The sequence below is a fragment of the Giraffa tippelskirchi genome, chromosome 3 (assembly GCF_054371585.1).
Source record: "Giraffa tippelskirchi isolate mGirTip1 chromosome 3, T2T-mGirTip1v1.2.pri, whole genome shotgun sequence".
NCBI lineage: Eukaryota > Metazoa > Chordata > Mammalia > Artiodactyla > Giraffidae > Giraffa > Giraffa tippelskirchi.
The window spans coordinates 24570387-24586142 of NC_137277.1; the positions used below are offsets into that span (position 1 = coordinate 24570387).

The 15756-nt window shown below is 44.8% G+C and overlaps 1 pseudogene; it reads left to right on the plus strand.

The window, feature by feature from the left end:
* Nucleotides 1-225: 225 nt before the first annotated feature.
* On the plus strand, nucleotides 226-1455 carry LOC145543230 (dnaJ homolog subfamily A member 2 pseudogene; annotated as a pseudogene).
* The last annotated feature ends 14301 nt before the right edge of the window (nucleotides 1456-15756 follow it).

Here is a 15756-nt window from a genome sequence, read left to right on the forward strand (position 1 = left end):
CAAAAAAGAACTGTAATTCCCCCATCACTACTATTTAATGATTTCAGCAAAAACTGATATTCCCTTTGGTCAGGGAGTTGAGTGTGACTATCTGCAAAGAAGATAAAATATTGCGTGCTTGCTCGCTGTCTCCGCCCACGCCGCCGCTGCTGCCGTCGCTTAGGGCCCGGCTTCGCTCCTCCTGCTTCTCTGTCTTCTTTCCTGTGCGCTGCCTGGCCTGCCGCCATGGCGAACGTGGCCGACAGGAAACTGTACCACATACAGGGCGTCCCGCCTGGCGCCAGCGAGAACGAACTGAAGAAGGAATACAGAAAGTTAGCCAAAGAATACCATCCTGATAAGAATCCAAATGCTGGTGACAAATTCAAAGAAATAAGTTTTGGATATGAAGTACTATCAAATCCTGAGAAGAGCGAACTATATGACAGATACGGAGAACAAGGTCTTCGGGAAGGTAGCAGTGGAAGTGGTGGCATGGATGATATTTTCTGTCACATTTTTGGTGGAGGCTTATTTGGCTTCATGGCCAATCAGAGCAGAAGTCGAAATGGCAGAAAAGAGGAGAAGACATGATGCATCCACTTAAAGTATTTTTAGACCTGTATAATGCCAAGACAACCAAACTACAACTTATCAAGAATGTACTCTGTAGTACATGCAGTGGCCAAGGTGGGAAGTCTGGAGCTGTTCAGAAGTGTAGTGTTGGTCGGGGTCGAGGTGTATACATCATGATCAAACAGCTGGCTCCAGGAATGGTACAGCAGATGCAGTCTGTGTGTTCTGAATATAATGGAGGAGAGGTAATTAATGAAAAAGACTGCTGTAAAAAATGTGAAGGGAAGAAGGTGATTAAAGAAGTCAAGATTCTTGAAGTCCACGTAGACAAAGGCATGAAACATGGACAGAGAATTACATTTACTGGGGAAGCAGACCAGGTCCCAGGAGTGGAACCAGGAGATGTTGTTCTTTTGCTACAAGAAAAAGAAAATGAGGTGTTCTAGAGAGATGGGAATGATTTGCACATGACATATAAGATAGGACTTGTTGAAGCTCTGTGTGGATTTCATTTCACATTTAAGCACCTTGATGGACATCAGATTGGGGTGAAATGCCCCCCTGGCAAAGTAATCGAACCAGGATGTGTTCTTATAGTTCAAGGTGAAGGAATGCCACAATATCATAATCCCTTTGAAAAAGGTGATCTTTACATAAAGTTTGATGTGCAGTTTCCTGAAAACAACTGGATCCCTAGACAAGCTTTCTGAATTAGAAGATCTTCTGCCATCTAGACCAGAAGTTCCAAATATTATTGGAGACACAGAGGAGGTAGAGCTTCAAGAATTTGATAGCACTCGGGGCTCAGGAGGTGGTCAGAGGCGTGAAGCCTATAATGATAGCTCTGATGAAGAAAGCAGTAGCCATCATGGACCAGGAGTCCAATGTGCCCATCAGTAAACTCTGCAAACAAATTGCACAGATTTTCTTTCCACATTGGCCTGGTTTGTTTTCTGCAATCAAACTGGAGCATCTGGTCCACCCAGATGAACTGATGGACATCTGTTGGTCTATGTGTAACTTTTAAAATTGGTATGGTATCTACAGAGTGTATAATTTAAACTAACCACAAAGCTTTATATCTTCATCTCAACTGTTCTATAGCAGAATAAAGCACTTGAAAGGAAACAAGACTCCCTTTCACACATGGGTTATAAGTTTCAGTCCTGATATCTGTGCTTGATTTTTATCAGTTTTGTGTAGATTTTATGTTTCATATTTTATATTCAAATCCCACATTGTAAAGTTTGTGTACAGTTTGTCCTGAAGCTTTGTGTTTGGCTGCACCTGCATAAGCTGCTACAAATAGAATAAAGAATTTCATAGCCTGTATCTATCATTTAGATGCATGGAAAAATGGGCTTTGCACACAACGGGTTTGGAGCTGACTGGGAACAATGGAAAAAATATCATTAGCTGAGCTGTGGTTGTAAAGTTTTGGGCGGGGGTGTGTTTCTTTTTCTTTCTTTCTTTCTTTTTTTTTTTGGTACCATCTTGTGAAAGGTTTCTGGAACTGAATAATAAAAAGCAGTTGGTGTTTATTAAAAAAAGAAAAAGAAAAAATATTTGGCGTGCTTGGAGTCCCTTAGCTTGTGAAATTACCAAGACCCCTTATTTCAGCATGGTTGTCTCCAGGCCAGCTTCAACACAAAGAAAAAGGACTGGTAAGATGCCTTCCCTTTAACAGTTTAATTTGTTTGACACATCTTACTGGTAAAAGCTCAGATGAAGGGATACTAAAGCTGGACGAGGGTTGGGATCTCTAAATATGTTGAAAATGTTATCTGTTCTTTCTCAAATATGTCTCTCCCCTTCAGGTATTTGCTCTGTGATAGCCTTTTCCCTTGGCAGCCGTTGAGTCTCTGTGCCTCGTATTTCAAAACCGATAAGAAAAGACGAGACCCTCCTGTGTTGGGGGCACCTGGGGAAGAGAAGCCATATGTGACGTGGGCTGCATACCCTCACAGCCAGTGCTCGGCCACCTTCCCCTTGATATGCAGGCCTCACTTGGCTAGACAGCGGAAGGTAACAGAGAAGGAGAAAATAAATGGGCTTTCTCTGAAGGACTCACACATGCACTCTTTCTAGTGATCTCCTTATCTGCAAACTTGGCAAATTCTTTACAACATCTGATCAAGGAAGGGCTTTTTTTGATGTTTCTGCATGTTCTAGATTTACTGCCCTGCTGCTAGGATATGGTGAGATGTCCTTATCAGGAGCCTCTTCAGAGCCTTTTCCAGATGGCTTGCAAAGTCTGCATATTTTTAAATAAACATCAAACTAGTCCTGGAATGTGGCTTCTCTGGGGCTAAAGCAACATGTGCATAAAGCAGGAGAATAGATGCCAGACCCTAATCCAACTGTATCCCTTCTCTCTCCCCTTCCTGTCTCACCCCAGACTTCCCATCATGTTAATTCTACTGTCAGAACCACTCCGTAAAGTAAGTCTCCAGGATCAGGACTGAGCTACAGGAGGGGAAGCTCCTCATGGCCTCCAGGCTTCTGCCGTTCCAGCTGCCTTGAGCCTGACTCTGTCGGCCAGTGCTGGGAGGCTCACAAGCGGAAGGAGTTGGAGACTTTTGATCTGCTTATTACTCAAAGGTTTCAAAGCTCTGATCTATATGTCTACCATGATCAGGATCTCCAATAGGGTAGGGGAGGGGGCAGGAGAGGTGTAGAGGGAGGCTGATTCATATGAAAGCAGACACCTAGGCAAAAAAGCTGAAAACCCCCACTTCTTATCCATCCCTGTATCACAACTCCTAGTACCTAGGAAGTCATAGCATTTGCATACTCATCATAATGGGTTCTCAATGAGAACCTCTTCTCAAATTCATGTTAATAGCTCCCTTCCCATTGTCCTCAGGCTTGCTGTAATATGCCAAACCTGAACCCTTCAACATCACGGTCAAATACTTTCAAAGTGCCTATATATTTCCAAACTTGGAGAAGACACCCCCTCAAGTGGAAGTTTCCTGAAGCAAAACCTCTCATAATGGACAAGCCCTGGACCATAAGGGGTTTTCATAGAATCCAGGAGTCAACCAATATCTGACTTGGACTCTATTTGCAGGAATTCTTGATTTTGATGTGTTAACACCCACACATATATATGCACACACACACACATTCTCTAGTTAAACCTGGTCATCTTGAATACTAGGGTAGTCTGCTTGATTTCTCTTCTTCCACAGGAAAAAAAGCAGTGACTTCAGACTTTATAAACAACGACTGGTGGTCTGAGAGCTAAGGCAGGGTTAAGAGTAGGATGAGGTGGAAGAGAGGCTGACATCCTAAATGCATTGCATCCAGATATGTGGACTTATATATACATTCTAGAGGGTCAGAGGCAGAAAAAGGAAATAATATGTTGCTTTTCAGATATGTGATCTTGGGTACATTACTTATTTTCTCTGAGCCTTGGGCTCTTCATATGTGAGAACAATGATCATGCTAACCTCCCAGAGATGTGATGAGACATAAAGGCTAATAGCCAAGTGTTATATAAATGTCAGTAACAACAGCAATGAAGCAAAAATAATAACAGCTGCCACCAAGAAGGGAAGTAGGGAAAAGCACTGCGAAAGGAGTAGAGTTACCTGGACAGCAGAACTGGAGAAGCTGCCTTAGCCTAGGTAAATCTGCACTTCCTTCTCTTGAGATAAGAGGGCTGCTCCTTCTCACCTTCCACATTATTTCTCTATCTAATGCTCCTTTCTCTTCTCACAAATTACACAGACTCAGCTCAGCAAATGTTTGTTCCCCACAATGGCTGCCAATCTGGCCCCTTCCTCACCGACCTTGGGGATTTGTGTGGATCATAGTATCAGTGACTAATGCAGCCTTAGAGGTCAAGTATATGGACACAGTTTGAAAGAGAGAAAGGATTCCTCCCATTTCTCATCAGCCTGCTCCATTGTCTTTCCCTGCTCAAGCTATCCTATCTGTACCAACAGAAATATAGTGCCCAGATCGAGGGATATAAATTTCCACTCTGCTTAGACCTGGTCTAATCACACTTTATATTTTCTGTTCAATTCTAGACACTTTGTTTTGTAGAAAATATTAACTAAGGAAGAAAGAGTAGGATGAGGAAAGATCTGGAAATCAGGTCTTAGGAGAAACAAATTAAGGAACTGGAAATGTATATTACTCAAGGGGTACACATGACAGCTCCCTTCAAATATTTGGAGACATAGCCTGTGGAAAAGCAATTAAGAGCTGTGTGTTGCCTCCAGAAGGCAGCAAAGGAGTAAGCTCAATGGATGCAAGTCCTAAGGAGACAAACTCCTATTCCATATAAAGGAATATTTTCTAGCATATAATGCAGTTCAACATCAGGGGACTCTCCCTTATAAATAGTGATCTCCCCATTGCAAGTGGTATCCAACTCCAGAATATTGTAGTGGAGATTGAACGAGGGTATAAAGGACAAAGTCTTTACATTCCTTCCATATCCAAGCTTTTTGTTGTCCTTTTGCCTACTCTCATTTGTCCCACTTTCATTCTCTAAGTCTTTCTTAGATGGGCGCCAGTGAGGTTGAAATAAGCAAGGAATTCCCAGCAGTTGTCAGCTTCAGCAGTGATATATCTTGGGAAACTCACTGACCTAAGGAGAAACAAAACACTCTTGGGTTATGTTCGGGAAGTATGTGGGGAAAGAGAAGGGAACAGATTCCATCTCTCTCTATGAGCTAAGAAGCAGCTAGATGGCCATCAAAATATCCAAAGGCAATGTTGATTTGAAGGCTGGGTTAATAGTTAATGGTATCTCATTATTGGGAAGGTGTTTCTCTCTACATCTGCCAGTTCAGTTCAGTTACTCAGTCATGTCCGACTCTTTGCAACCCCATGGACTGCAGCACGCCAGGCCTCCCTGTCCATCACCAACTCCCAGAGTTTACTCAAACTCATGTCCATCGAGTCGGTGATGCCATCCAACCATCTCATCCTCTGTCGTACCCTTCTCCTCCCGCCTTCAATCTTTCCCAGCATCAGAGTCTTTTCAAATGAGTCAGTTCTTCCCATCAGGTGGCCAAAGTATTGGAGTTTCAGCTTCAGCATCAGTCCTTCCAATGAATATTCAGGACTGATTTCCTTTAGGACAGACTGGTTTGATCTCCCTGCAGTCTAAGGGACTCTCAAGAGTCTTCTCCAACACCACAGTTCAAAAGCATCAATTCTTCAGCGCTCAGCTTTCTTTAAAGTCCAACTCTCACATCCATACATGACGACTGGAAAAACCATAGCTTTGACTAGATGGACCTTTGTTGGCAAAGTAGTGTCTCTGCTTTTTAATATGCTGTCTAGGTTGGTTATAACTTTTCTTCCAAGGAGTAAGCATCTTTTAATTTCATGGCTACAATCACCATCTGCAGTGATTCTTGAGCCTAAAAAAATAAAGTCTGTCACTGTTTCCACATCTATTTGCCATGAAGTGATGGGACCAGATGCCATGATCTTAGTTTTCTGAGTGTTGAGTTTTAACCCAACTTTTTCACTCTCCTCTTTCACTTTCTTCAAGAGGTTCTTTAATTCCTCTTCATTTTCTACCATAAGGGTGGTGTCATCTGCATATCTGAGCTTATTGATATTTCTCCCAGCAATCTTGATTCTAGGTTGTGCTTCCTCCAGCCCAGCGTTTCTTATGATGTACTCTGCATATAAGTTAAATAAGCAGGGTGACAATATACAGCCTTGACGTACTCCTTTCCCTATTTGGAACCAGTCTTTTGTTCCGGGTCCAGTTCTAACTGTTGCTTCCCAACCTGCATACAGATTTCTCAAGAGGCAGGTCAGGCAGTCTGGTATTCCCATCTCTTTAAGAATTTTCCACAGTTTGTGGTGATCCGCACAGTCAAAGGCTTTGGCATAGTCAATAAAGCAGAAGTAGATATTTTTCTGGAATGCTCTTGCTTTTTTGATGATCCAACGGATGTTGGCAATTTGATCTCTGGTTCCTCTGCCTTTTCTAAATCCAGTTTGAACATCTGGAAGTTCATGGTTCACGTACCGTTGCAGCCTGGCTTGGAGAATTTTGAACATTACTAGTGTGTGAGATAAGTGCAATTGTATGGTAGTTTGAGCATTCTTTGGCATTGCCTTTCTTTGGGATTGGAATGAAAACTGATCTTGTCCAGTCCTGTGGCCGCTGCTGAGTTTTCCAGATTTGCTGGCATATTGAGTGCAGCACTTTCACAGCATCATCTTTTACAATTTGAAATAGCTCAACTGGAATTCCATCACCTCCACTAGCTTTGTTCATAGTGATGCTTCCTAAGGCCCACTTGACTTCATATTCCAGGATGTCTGGGTCTAGGTGAGTGATCATTCCATCATGATTATCTGGGTCGTGACAATTTTTTTTGTATAGTTCTTCTGTGTATTCTTGCCACCTCTTCTTAATAGCTTCTGCTTCTGTTAGGTCCATACCATTTCTGTCCTTTATTGTGCCCATCTTTGCATGAAATGTTCCCTTGGTATGTCTAACTTTCTTGAAAAGATCTCTAGTCTTTCCCATTCTATTGTTTTCCTCTATTTCTTTGCATTGATCCCTGAGGAAGGCTTTCTTATCTCTCCTTGCTATTCTTTGGAACTCTGCATTCAAATGGGTATAGTTTTCCTTTTCTCCTTCGCTTTTCACTTCTCTTCTTTACACAGTTATTTGTAAGGCCTTCTCAGACAGCCATTTTGCTTTTTTTCATTTATTTTTCTTGGGTATGGCCTTGCTCCCTGTCTCCTGTACAATGTCACGAACCTCCGTCCATAGTTCTTCAGGCACTCTGTCTATCAGATCTAATCCCTTGAATCTATTTCTCACTTCCACTGTATAATCATAAGGGATTTGATTTAGGTCATACCTGAATGGTCTAGAGGTTTTCCCTACTTTCTTCAATTTAAGTCTGAATTTGGCAACATCTGCCAGAGGTCTGAACAAAAACACTTCTCCCTTTTGCCTTTACAATCCCTTAAACCTTAAAAACCCTTCATTAAGCTTGCAGAATTGTGGTGTGTGTGTGTGTGTGTGTGTGTGTGTGTGTGTGTGTGTGTGTGCGCGTGTGTTGGGAGGAAAGGAAAGTTCTTTCTCTCCAGGTTCGTCTACATAGAAAGATTACTATTCACACACATTAGGGACCCATGAGCTTTTCTCTCTCCTTTCCCAATCAAGAACTTTGGACCTCAAAAGAGAATGGACCCTATGATTCAGGAAACAGGTCTCACTTCCAGGCTGAAATGGAAAGAGGCAGTAAGGGTGCTGAGTGAGACCCACTCTGACTCCAAAAAAACTATCTATGTCTGGAGCCCTGCCTCAGTTGAAAGGACAGGATGGAAGAGGACTCCTGACCCCACAGAAGAATCTGAGTTATGTCTCAGCAACTGAACAAACATTTACACTTGTCACCAAAAATAAAACTGAAAACTAAACTTGAGAGTTCTGGGGAGAGGAAAAAAAAAGAGAGAATCCAGTCTTTTCTTGTTTTCCAAGGGAGAAATCTGAGATTGGGAGCAGCTCAGCCCCTGGCCAATGTAGAAGACGTAAAAGCAGTAAGTATTTTGTACTGATTATATTAAATTCAAACCTAGGACCCTGTTTTTCAGAGAACTGTGTGTAAGAGGGCTGGAGGAAAAGAAAGAGTAAAGGCAAGACATTTTTTCCAGTTTCCACACCCCTTTGACTTAGAGACGGTATTCAAAGAGAGGAATTTCTAAAAAACAATTTTTTTTCTCTAGTGAAACAGGGAGTTTTTCATAAAGGGAGGATTCTGGAAGACACTCTGATTATTTTGGGTAGATTTATTCAACACATTTTTGAATTTTTTTTTAATAGGATGTTGAAGAACCCAAAGCGAGGACTGATATTGGGCACCAACTGGATGCTTTTGTTTCTTTTGTTTTGTGTCTGTCTCTGTGTTCTTCATCATTACATCCTAGGGATAAGCACAAACTCTTTTTCTTTTTTCTACTCAAGGTGGGAAGACTCAGGTAAAGCCTACTGAACTCTGGTCCAAACACCAAAATGAAAACAGGGGGGGCAGAAATCAGCTTTCCAGATCTTTGGTACTCTGTGCAGGAAAAGTCCTGTTTGGGATTGTTTGTTTGTTTCGCTTTCTCTTAATTTTTGCTTCCCCACTGAATGCACAGCCACATGTCACCCAACATGGAGAAACGACTCATAACTTGCCTCCTTCCTTTTCATTTCTATCTTAGAAATTCCGTAGAGATGGATTAGAGGGAAGTATTTTTAGCAAAAGGCCCTTTTCTTTTCACCTCTATGCAGACAACTTTTCTCCGAAACTTCATTTTATACTACTTAACAGTCAAAACATAAATTCCAAAGAGTGAAGAGAAAGAGAACCTTCCCACGCAGGTAACAATACTTGTCTCCCCAGCCTGCTTTCTCTGACTGTCGCAGCCACGTGTGCAGAACTGTGTACAAAGTCTGTCTGATTGTAGTTCAGAGACACAAGTAACAATGCTTGTTTATAGATAGGTCTGTGAACGTGTGAGGGAAGTTGGCTCTTTGGGAATGTGTCAAGGTGTGGATTTCAATGGGTTTTTGAAATGTGTGGCAAGGCAAGCATGCAAACCCTTTCAAAGGTGTCTTTGTAATCCCCATCCAATGCACCCAAATCACTGAATTTGAATTGCTGAATACAGACCCCCTGCAGGATTAGGAACTTGCCCCACCCCACCCATCCTTCAGAGAAGGCGTGGCCCTCCTGCCTTCCTCTAACTCAGGGTAGTGTCCCTCCTGCCAGGCCCCAAAGGTGGGGATTGAAAATTGAGCTCCGAAAAATGACTGAGTGTTAATTGGAGAGACAGTGGAGTAACTGGAGGTGGTGGAGGGTGGGAAGCTTGGGGCTAGAGAGGATCATGGGACAGCTCTTTCTGCCAACTGCCAGCCTGTTTCCTCACACATGCCTCAGAGGCTTTTCTTCTGCACAGCTTGTTGTAGCTTCTGCCTCTTCAGACTCTCCGGTCCCCAAAACATTAGCTTCCAGCAAAGGCTGTGTCTGAAATGGAGAATCAGAGAACTCTGGTTAAAATTGTCAGAACCATGCCTAGGACCCTCGAACCTTTGAGTTTTTTCAGGTCACTGCTGAGGAATTCCCTTCCCCAACTCTGTTCTTCTTAGGGGGCCCTTGATCTAGAAATCTAAACCCAGAGAGGACCTCCAGGCTGGAGGTGATTTTTTCTTTTCCATGACACTTTTCGCTTCCTTTTTCTTGCTTTAAGTTAGATTTCTGTACTGTAACCAGGATCCACATGTGTAGGGCTACGGTGGGAGTAAGCAAGAGGATGTTATTAATTCCCAACAATTTCCAACAATGGTAACTAACCACACCAGAATGGATGATCTTCCCAAGAGTTCTGAGAAACTTCCAGTAGGTAACCATCATTGCCCTTGACTTCCATTAAGCATTAAAAGTAATGCTCCCCTCAGTGTTCTCTTTCAGACTCAAACAAACCTAAGCACTCCCGTGTGTGATTTCACTTTATTGGGCCTAGAAGGGGAAGACATCCCAAACATTTTCAGAAAAGGAAACCTTGGTCCATTGGTGTATAAAGGACACTGCACCCTGTGGAGTTGAGCTGAGTGATGGAGAAGAGAAAGGAAGGCTTGTCTGCAGCGGAAGCACCTGCCTAGATCTCCCTGGAGAAGGACAGTTTCTTTATTTTCTATCAACATTTCAACCAATCTAAACATCCAGCTGGGCCTTCAAACCCTTGACATTTCTAAAATTGAGTCTTTTCTTGAGTTTACACTTGCTACAGTAAAGGAAGCTCAAACAAAACAAACAAACAAAAATTCTATGGGTGAGCCCTGGGAGCACACTTGTTCTGGACTGCAAAGGGAACTCTGTCATTAGCCTGAGATAAATACCTCTAATGAATGAATGGAAGTCAAAGAAGAAAATGCCTTCTAAGTCCCCATCCATCTGTTGCCCTACTTTCATTATTTTCGTATGAATCCATTGATCATGGTAACACTCTTGGACTAATTAAACGTCTGAAACGACATCATTTCAGAACACCATTTTGGGGAATGACCAACTTCTAGACAAGCGGAATTTGCTTCAATAGTCACTTGTCCAACAAATATTTACTGAGCATCTACTATGTTCCAGGCATTGTTGAAGGCACTAGAAATGCAGCAATGAGCAAAACAGAAATCTCACCTTTCATGGATCTTACAGGCTAAAAAGTTAGGAAGTTAGAGGCTATTTTCATATGTGGATGCTGGTAACATGCCTGTAACTTCTTTATTGTCTTAAGGCTTTTAGTATCTTTGGAAAGAGAGTCCAAGCTATTACAAGTTTACCAAATTTTTCTACCATTAGATGTAGTTCAATGACACTAATAACATGGCCCTTTGCAGTCCTGGATCATGTTCCCAACCTGACAATCTCCATACACCCCTTCCCCAAAAAGACAATCATTTGCTGAGTCGTCTCTCCTCTGGGAGGCCCAGGCACTGGTCCAGCAAGAGTGGAGAGACCAGGGCATGACCCCACGACCGACCGGGACCCTTCCCCCGCCCTCTGGCCTCCCCTGGACAGGCAGTTCCTCTGGGGCTGGGAGGTGGGGGCGCTGCAAGCCATTCAGGGCTGAACTCTTCATGAACCAGGAAGGGAAGGGGGTCGGGGCTGCAGAGCAGAGCCAGCAAGAGCTGGCTGGGGAGGCCAGGCTTCTGGGCAAACCTCTCTGGCTGAGTAAATACTGAGCTGCCTCATCTCTAAGGTGGGGGTTGAAACGGAGCTGTCAGGCCAGAGTAAACTGAAGGGAGCTTTGGGGCCTCTGAGGAACAGAAGGCGCATGTTTTGTGGAGCTCCCTCCCTCCTAGGTTCTCCCTCCAGGCAAAAAGGGCTATAGGGCTCAGAATTGTCTAGACCCAGGCCAGTGATGAGAGCTGGAGGAAACTGACTGGGTGGGTGGAGGAGAAACTAATTTTAATTAGCTCTAAGCCTGTAGACTATATACAACATGATGCTCTCCCCACCCCTCCCTACCACCCCCTATCCCAGACCAAGTTTAACATTCTTTCTCACTTACGTATTCTATTATCAGAAGGAAGGATGAGTAAAGCTGTAGTGAGATAATGCAACTTATATTAAAGACTGGGAAAGCAGGCACAGAGAGGTTAAGTGACTGACTCAAGGACACTGTTGGTAGAGGAAGCTCTGGTCTCCTGACTTCCTACAAAATTCTTTCTTCTCTGTAGCACCTGATCTGTTTATTTCCCAATGAAGAGAATGACAGTGGCCAAGAGGTCCTACTTTGAATGGAAGTCAACAGCTGCTTGAAATATTCTTGTTCTCCCAGGAATGGACATTAAATATTTTGCATCTCCAATTCCTGTTCTATGAAATTGCAAAAGATGAAGGATCTGGAATATTGTGGTTGAGTCATATAAAGGAGGCCATGCAAGGAAGTTCATAGAGCTAGGACCGAACTATCACAAAATAAAATCTGGTACCATTGCAGGGGCTGCCAAAGTCATGGACAACAGTGAGAATGTGCTCCCAGAATTATGCAATGAGACTGTCTGGCCCAAAGTATGTCTCATTTCTATGTTGCACTTGCTATGAACTAGTATTCTGTGGGGCTACCCTGAACATTTTCATTCATAACTGTTTTACTTCCCAGCAGCAAATTCCATGCTTACGGTACCATATGAGTCTGCAGGTACGGTCTGGAGGATGAAGGTTAGAGAATGTCTGCTTCTAGCATACCAAGGCCAAGCATACCTCAATAAAAAATGTCTTATATGAATACCTAAAACAGAAAACCTCTACTGTACACTGCCAGGCAGTGTTCTAAGCATGTCTCATGTATCTCACTTATTCAACTTCCCTCATTTTACATCTGAAGAAACAGAAGCACAGGGAACTTGATTACCTGGCATAAACTCACTCACCCATCTGATAAGAGAACCACACTGAAAACTAAGTTACACTGAGCCCCTGCCCTCCACTACTCTAAATTAGAAACTCAGTGTGTCTGCCTTCAGGACTTCTGACCCACCCTCCTAGTGGAGAAGGGAGAGACAGTGCTGGAGGCCCAAGACAACTCTCCTCTTCTGCAGGTGAATGGGCTGAGACCTGAAGGAACTTGTCTCAGCCAGACCCACCTGAGTGTTCTCAGCTGCTAAGAAGGGAATCCCCTCTACCTGTCCTTAGCTCCAGAACCTGTCTCTAGTCTCATCCACCATTCAAGGATCAGACAAGACATGAGTGTGAGAAGTGAAAATGTGTGTGTACCCCAAAGGGTCAAGATGTACCCTGGAATTGATTAGGGACATGTTCTCCCTTTAATAATTATAGGTGTTATCATACCTCACATTTATTTATTAGGGACTGCTCCCTAATATTGTATACATATAAACCTATTTATTAATGTCAACCCTATGAAATAGATAATGATGCCCATTTTGGAGAAAATTAAACTGGGCAACCTGCCCAAGGCCACAAGGCTGTGAGAAGCAGGGCCTACCATGTGGCTTCCACTCCACCCAACCCTCTGAAGGATTTGAAGCCACATATCTTGGCCTTCCTCTCAGGTTCATCTGGATCTCTGTGCTCTTAGTCATCAGGAGATGCCCCTAGCCTCCCCACCTCCCCCACCGCCCCATCCCACCCACTCCCCTCCAGCAGCCCAGTGGTATTGGTGCAAGAAATATTCATAACAAAGACATCCACATTAAAAGTAAGAACTTCAGGGCTTTTAAAATCTCTTTTTCTTGTCTCTCTCATCCAGATCAAAGGGCCTCACATTGGAAGAACAAACGCTGAAGAAAAAAGCAAATGAAAGAGGAAAAGTTCACACTTAGGGCTGAGAAACAGATGGTGCAGAGGGTTGGGTGGAGGAGTGGAGGCTACATGGTGGGGGAGGGGCCGGGAGCTACTCCTCAGAAACCTTGACAAACTTTCAACCTGAGAAGAACTTTCCCTCCCATGAAGAATCAAGGTGGGGGGTTGATCTCTATTTCAAGAGTTTTATTTTCAAAACAAGAGATTTTTGGAGATCTTATAAATGGAGGTGTTGGAATGGAAGCCTTTAAATTTTGCAGAAAATGTGTTTTCAGATTTCCTGGTAAATAGAATTCCCTTTGCCCCTCCAGTGGCTGTCAAAAAAGCACCTATCTGAAAGGCATGGTGGAGACTATAAAGGAAGCAGCGTGTCATCTCTTCTAGAAAGTTTAACAATGTGTTTTTGCTTGTTTGATTGTTGTTTGTACCAACCACTCCTTTGTCATTTTAGATAGGAAAATACAGTGACCTTTTGTTTCTGCAATAAATAACTTCCGTGTAGACCAGTCTGAGGCCTCAGATAAGTAGGATTTGGGGAGAGTACAAAGCAGGAAAGGAGTTAGGATCAAAGAGGATGGGGGGTGGCGCTCAGATGTATCGTGGATTCTTTTGAGCATGCCTGTTAACAGAGAATTTTGCCCCTCATCCCTCTGTGGGGGGGAATCAAATGGTTCCTTCTGCTATGGCCAAAAACCCAATAGACCAACCTCCCCTAGGCCCTGTGAGCCCCAGTCTGAGGTCCAGGGTCATCATCCTTGGGGTCCTGCTCTGACAAAAGGTCCTTCCTCCTTGATTTTCTGCCCAGTGGTCCAAAGTTTGCAGGATCCAGAAATACCCCAACCAGAAGGCTCTATTAGCCGACATCGAATGGCTCCAAGCAAGGAGAGTTTTGTTTCCACAGACACTGCTCTGTGCCATCTGTCAAGGTGACCCCTTTGGGGAAGCCAACCTTGATGGCAATTTCAATTAAATGCAGAAAAGCAAATAGATCTTTTTTTTTTTCAGACAGAGGGCAAAGCATCAGCTTCTGGGAAATCTGGGCTTCCTCTTCCAAACCGCTTGTCGTCTTCTCCAGCTGGGCTGTGCAATTATTGATAACTTGGCCTCTCCAATAACAGCACCATTTTCATTAGGAAGCAAATGCTCAGCGTTTCTTGCGCACACTGCAAGTCTTTTTCGCTCCTTGTCTTCCTTTGAAAGGTCGAGAAATCAATAGATGGGGTGGATAAGACGCCCCCTTGATCCTGCTGCCCGCTCCCAGCTGTCCTGGTCCAAGGCACTGGGGCTCCCGGGATCCCCGGAATCAATAAACCGGGCGGGAAGCCGCAGACCCGCGTTCTCTGGACTGCACTTCGGGGCGGGAAAGCTGACTGTTTGCTACCGTCTCGGCGCTGCCCGACCCAGGCCGCCTTCCCTGCCCCCGCCTCCGCCGACCAAAGGGGACCTGTGGTCAGTGGGACCCGCCGGGAGACAATTGCTACCTCCGCGGGCGCTGTGTGGGCTTGTTTGGAAAGCCCGGGGGCGCTTCGAGGTAAAAAGGTCAGCGCGGGACTGGGGTTTACCGCATTCGCCCACCCCAGGGACTGGGGTTTACCTCATTCGCCCACCCCAGGCGCTCCGGGCTCCAACCTGCCGCTGCCTCCTCTGCACCCCACCCACCCCTCGGCCCTTTCGCCCGCCGCGCCTCCCGCGCCGTCCAGCGTTGGAGACCCGGGCGGTCTCTTTGAGCCGGATGGACCGCACTTCGGAGGCGGCGGGTACGGCCCGAGTCTCCCAGCCGCGCCGGCTCCCGGGCGCCGATGTCCGGGTTGGGTGGAAAGGCACCGGCCTGGGGGCGGGAGTGGAAGGGTTAACCTGTGTGCCAGTCTGAAGTTTGTGCGGCGACCCACCCTCTGACTTTCTCTAAGCAAGAATTGGCGGGGAACGGGACAGTACACAGCCTTCCCAGCAAATATTTACTGAGGCCCACTCTATGCCAGGCCTCGCTCTGGATATGGGGGAGGGAAGAGGGGGAAGGGGTAGAGGGCCCTTCCCTTCGCCTTTCCCCAACTTCCTCCTCTTTTCACACCCTTTTCTATTCTCTCCAAACAGATCCACTGTTCTCCTTTCCTGCCTTCCTCTCAGGACGGTCTCCGAACTGTTTCCTCCCCACCGCCTTTCCCTTCCAGGTCTTCCCACGTTCCTCCAATGACCCGAGGGCTGACGGCTGTCAGATTAGGAAACCTAGACCCGGTTCTGCTTAGGCCCCACCCAGTAAGTCCTTCTCTTCACCCAACTGAGATCATAAAGCTCAGCTGCTTCCAACCCAACCAACTTGCATCTACTCTTTCCTCATCTCTCCCCCAGCGCTCTTGGAGAGAGCCTCCTTTACCCCTAAACAGAGGAGCAG